Source organism: Lampris incognitus, chromosome 1, assembly GCF_029633865.1.
Source record: "Lampris incognitus isolate fLamInc1 chromosome 1, fLamInc1.hap2, whole genome shotgun sequence".
NCBI classification, from domain to species: Eukaryota; Metazoa; Chordata; class Actinopteri; order Lampriformes; family Lampridae; genus Lampris; species Lampris incognitus.
In genome coordinates, this window is record NC_079211.1 from 29,069,594 (window position 1) to 29,075,694 (window position 6,101).

A 6,101-nucleotide genomic window follows, 5' to 3' on the forward strand; every position below is an offset into this window, starting at 1 on the left:
TTCTTGTCATCGTGTCGTACTTAACCACTATCCTTTGTTTTTTTGTTTTTTTTTAAGTCGTCAGACTCTAAATGCTTCAGCCACAGTGGCTAAGAACACAACTCAGTCACGACAAGGTAAGGCGATAGAGAAAAAAATAGAAAACTCACCTTTAAATGTCTGGTTGTTTAAAAAAAAAAAGCTCTGATTTTTGGTGAAATTTAGGAAAGTAATCATATGCTTGCATCTGAAATTAAATGCAATAGTTAAAGGAAATTGGGTGTAAATAACATTTTAGCCAGAGTCGAAACGTGCCTCTCTCAAGTCTCCTCGAGCAGCCGTTGTCCATACACTGTAAGAACAGACTGATCCTTTAAGATAGATGTGTCGTTTAGCATTATTATCACAATAGTTACACGATATCTCTGTAGTTTCTTCTTTGAGACAGCAGCGCTGTTTATTGTTAACGATTAAAAAAAAAACTCTCAGTGAGTTGTGTGCATACATACATAAATGTGTTTTGAAGAGGCAATGAATCATGTACTGGGTTAGTTAAAAATGCTATGGCATTTCTCACTGAAAGTTATTCATGTTTAAAAGTCATGTTATTGTGTCGTGAATGTATCTAATGCAAAAACTCTGTACATGGCCATCTAAAAGACTGGCATGTTGAAATGTAATGACTCACTATATGTAGAGTATTTCTTAAGAGGTCACATAAATACCATGACGATACTGTGTTGAGACATATAAAAGTATGTGTGTTGTTATATAGATTTATATCTAATGTCATTGGGTGATGTGACTACTTTAAGAGATGTCCTTGGGCAACTGTGGCCCCTACTTTTTTATCTCTTTGAAGAATTTAAACAGAAATTCTCATCTCTTAACTTGTTTAAATTGATAATTAGAATGTCCAGGCAAGTGGGTTTTGTCTAAATCATAAAGCTTTGAAGGACCTACATTGTCCAGCCAACAAAGAAAAAAAAAACCTCCCTCTTTCCTCCGTATCTCCTCTCTGTTTTTCTGTCACATCATTATGCCTTCACCAACTGTAATCCAGCTGGAAATACAGAATACTTGATGAATAAATTGTGCCTCTTTGGGGGCATTTGAATTTTAAGTACACTAAGATTTTTAACAAGTGTCTATTCCTTGTACTAGAGCATAGTTAGCTAGGGCGAATGCCCAATTGCCATATAGGTCTCTCTCTCTCTCTCTCACACTCTCTCTCTCTCTCTTTCTCGCTCCTCCTCTCCCAGTCTTCTCCTTTGTACCTGGTTTCCCTAAGGCCCAACTGTATTTCTCAACGCCATCATGGTTCCTTCTCTGTGTCCCCCAATAATATGCAAAATGTTCTGATCATTGTGCACGGTGACCAGATCCTTTAGCATGTATACAGGTAATACGGTCCTGCCCATCGTTCTGTTTTTAAGGACACAGATAAAGGGCCTTATTTCTTGATCACTGTATAAAGTTGTGATTGCTATGTATGGAAATAACTATTAGTGGTAAGTCGGTAATTTTCATTTGACATAAGAAGTCATAGCATGGAAATACGAATCTTCATTTATACGTAATTGTGTAGACATGACGAGAAAAAAAGGTATAATATGAAAATCTACATTTGTATACAATGATGGAGTCATTGTTTATGATAATAGTTGCTGTTGCTATGGCAACAAAATGACAACATGGCTACCTTTGTATTATCCTAATTGTGATTTTTTTCACATTGGTTGAAATTACACACAACACTAACTTATTCACAAAGGGAATGTTTAGTTGGCTTATCTTGAAATGCAACGTGATTGAATATTTTGTATGGGAAACAGATAAATCCTTATAATATCCAAAGGTCCTTTGGGGAGATCAGGTGTTAATTTTGTTTTGTTTATTGGGTTTTGATTAGTTTTGTTGTGGTTCTTGTTTTTTTTTTCTTGTACATTGTTTTGTCTTAAAAAAAAAGTAAGAATGATATTAGCCTTTAAAGCGAACATATGTCAGGCAGGTCAAGAGACTTTTTGGACTAATCACAAGACTCGAATACTTCAGCTTTACAAAATCAAATTCAGCTTCAGCCCCTGTACCGACAACAAAAACCTCAATTAGACCAGGAGACCCTCATCCTGGTATGTCTCTACCAAGGGTTCTGGTTTTCAATATTCAGCGATGGGAATTGGTTGACCTCCCAGTCTTGCAGAAGGGGAGCTGATTTTTGCAAATATCTTGGAGTAGTCCATCAGAAGTCCCTTTGCCCTCCTGGCCTGCCCAGCTGTGCTGGGCGTCGATCCTTGGTGGGTGTACGAATGTGTGATGTTCACCTTGTTTGCACTTATGTACATAACTATGTCAAAATATTCCAAATTTATTTTGAATAAATATAGAGAAAATAACTGATAAAAAAATCAAATCACTGTATTATTAAAGATGCAAATATGCAGTTATCATTTTAATACATTCACAAAAGTTTGTTTAAGGGCATATGTCTTTTTTTTTCCTTTCTGTGTGCTAGAGCCCCGCTCTTTGCAAAGCATGATGTTGCCTAGCTGTAAAAAGATTGATTTGCTTCAAAACAGACTTCTTTTTTTTTTACATTTAGAGAAGCATTGTATTGGTACAGCTATATCTGATCCTGAAATTGAACGAGATATGTTGATTTGTAGATTTCATTCGGTGGTCTAAAAAGCCATCACAAGTTGCCACTTAATGCTCCAAAAGCAAGACAATACCTTTCCAAATCTGCATTCTAACACCAGAAAGGATTTGCAGAGTTACCTATGGGTAGTCTGTGAAATGACAGCCAAAGCAAAACATCACAATTTCACGATCAGAAGTTAGTTGGACGTGGTTGTGGGAAGTGCACAAAGGGCATAAAATCCAGCTCGATTTCTGTTGTTTGTTTTTGTTTTCTATTTTTTTCCCTTTTTTTTCCAAGGGATTACTTTTTGCTCAAACATGATCACTATCCAAAACAACAATAAATCTGAATTCTCCTTAGGATTTAAGTCGAGATTTTGAACAAGACCTGGTCTACCAACATCCCTTACAAAACAAAACTCTGCTCACGCAAACTCGGACATTTGATGCTCTTCGATTACTCTTGAAGCCAATGATTTTGTTGCCATGGCACTTTGTCCTAGTGGTTGATTGACTGAGTCTCATCCTGGTGAATTGGTTCAAGGCCCTCATTCTGTTTAACATAAGAGTCTGCTCGGAGATGGTGTAAAATGTGAGCTACACCTCTGCACCACCTGTATTCATATACCTTCCCTGCCGTATCCCACTTGGTCTATACCCATCTTGTCTTTCCAACCCAAACCCTGTTGGGTTTCCATCTACCCACAGCCAAATATTACATTTTGCTTTTGCCGTGATTCCATCCACCGTTACTATGACATGAAAACATTTTTTAAGTTGCGATTGTGCCTTTTTCATGAATGACGCTTTTTCTTTTTTTTCTTTTTTTCCCCGTGCACCTCTTACATTAAAAAAAAAGAAAGAAAGAAAAAAGATGTTTTGCCACACAATGCCACAAAAAATGAGGGTCTGTAGAACTTGCCCCCCTTTATTTGAGATCCCTGGAGTGAACTGGTGCCAGACTGAATGCTAACATAGAATGGTGATGAGGGCCAAAGACTTGTTCAGGACAAAGCCATATGAAAAAACTCCTCTTTCTGCCACTCTAGGACAGACTTGAAAGCGACTGCTTCATTTCTTATCCGCCTCTCTTTCACTCGATATGGTTTGCTTGTTGTGCTTGTATGTGCTACTGTGCTACATGCCAATTTATTTTTGCTGTGTATGAATATTAATGATAGGTTACTATGCCTATGAAGACTTCTGCTGTTTTGGGTTTTTTTTTTTTTTTTTTTTTTTTTTTTGTTTTTTGGTCTTATGATTAATAAAGCACTTAATGGGAATCCTCACATGGCTTTGTTTGTTGTTTCTATGTTTGTTTCTTTAATTACAGGAGACAGGGGAGAAATCCTCAAACTTGTGATTTGACTTGAACTGCTTGTCTCTAATTAAAAAGATGAAGGCTCCATTAGGACTGACTAGTAATGAGTTTCTTTTGATTTTTATATCCAGTAGTTTGAGAATATAAAAGGTCGAGTCATATATTATGTCAAATGTAGAATAAAAGACCAGTACATTTTCTTAGCATCTCAAAATAAAAATAATTTTGGATTACATTTATATAGCACTTTATCTAGACACCCAAAGCACTTCACATTGAAGGGGGTAACTCACTTCAACCACCACCAATGTGCAGCGACCACCTGGGTGATGCACAGCAGCCATTTTGGGCCAGAATGTTCACTATACATCAGCTTGAGGTGGAGAGGGAGGAATCACTGAGCAAATGACACTGAGGGATGATTAGGTGGCCAGATGGAGAGAGCCAGGTTGGAAATTTGCCAGGACACCAGGGGACCCCCTACTCTTTACGATAAGTGCCATGGGATCTTTAATGATCAGTGAGTATGTTGTCTTTAAGGCATAATGATGGGTGGACTTTTATTTTGACAAGACTTTTATTTTGATAAGTGTTAGTCATCATTTCCTGTCAGTCACATTGAGGAAGCCTGCTGAATTTGTCCGTTTGCGTTCGTTTAGCTACAAACCCAAGGAAATACAAGACAACCCACACTGTAAACACAACAAAGGCAATGTCGTGAGTAATAATTTCATTGTCATACTTATAAGTTAATTTTAAAAAAGTTATTTACATGAAAAAGCATTTGATTTGTTTGTAATTAAAATGGTTTTATTTACATGTATTTACATTTGAAAAAACGCATACTACTGTAAACTAGAAGTGTGTCAGGAGTGATTTGCGACAGAAGGGTACCAGCAAGAGTTAAAGGAAAGTTTACAAGATGGTTGTGAGACCAGCTATGTTATATGGTTTGGAGACAGTGGCACTGACGAAAAGACAGGAGGCGGAGCTGGAGGTGGCAGAGTTGAAGATACAGTGTCCCGTACCTGAAATGGGCCGTCGTAGGGTGGCTGCAGGGGACCGCGGTGCGCGTCGTGACAGATGAAAACATACTCTGCCGACCGCAGCTCCGTGGGGACATAGGACTGAGAGCCGCCATGCTGAGAAGTGGGGACCGGTGCAAAAACCCTGGCTTCCTCCTGCAGCGCAGTCCGTTGGCATCTGGCGGACCAGGGAGCTGTGGCGGTGGGAAGGAAATCCCCCGGGACCCGAAGTGGCTGTCCGTAGAACAGTTCGGCGGATGAGGACTGGAGGTCCTCCTTGGGAGCCGTCCTGAGCCCAAGCATGACCCAAGGCAGTTTGTCGACCCAGCGGTCGTCCTTGAGGGTAGCCCGCAGTGCGGCCTTCATCGAGCGATGGAACCTCTCGACCAATCCATTTGCCTGAGGGTGATATGCTGTGGTGCGATGGAGCCTCACCCCTAAACCCGCGGCGATCTCCTCCCAGAGCGCTGATGTGAATTGCGGCCCCCTGTCCGAGGAGAGGTCAGATGGGGTGCCAAAGCGGGTGACCCAGGTTCCGATAAACGCTCGGGCAACCTCAGGCGCTGTTGTGGACGAAAGCGGGACGGCCTCTGGCCATCGCGTGGTCCTGTCGACCATGGTGAGCAGGTATGTGAAACCACGGGAGGGGGTAGGGGGCCTACCAGGTCCACATTCACGTGGTCGAACCTCCTCTCAGGTACCGTGAAAGGTATCAGGGGCGCTTTGACGTGCCGGAGCCCTTTGGAGCGTTGGCACTCCACACAGGTGTCGGCCCAGTCCCTCACATCCTTTTTGAGTCCATGCCAGACAAACTTTGCCGCCACCAACCTCTGTGAAGGCTTTCTGCCAGGGTGAGACAGCCCATGGACTGCGTCGAAGACCCGTCGCCTCCAAGCAGTCGGAACGACTGGTCGGGGCTGACCCGTAGAGACGTTGCACAGGAGCGTGGCGCCGGCGTCGTCGAAAGCCACATCCTCCAACTGCAGCCCTGTGTTGGCGGTCCTGCATGCCTGCACTCCTGGGTTGGCGGCCTGGTCAGCCGCCATCTGGCTGTAGTCCAGTCCCAAATGGGCGGCACCAGCGATGGCCCGGGAGAGACAGTCAGCGACCGGGTTGGACTTCCCAGCGACATGCCT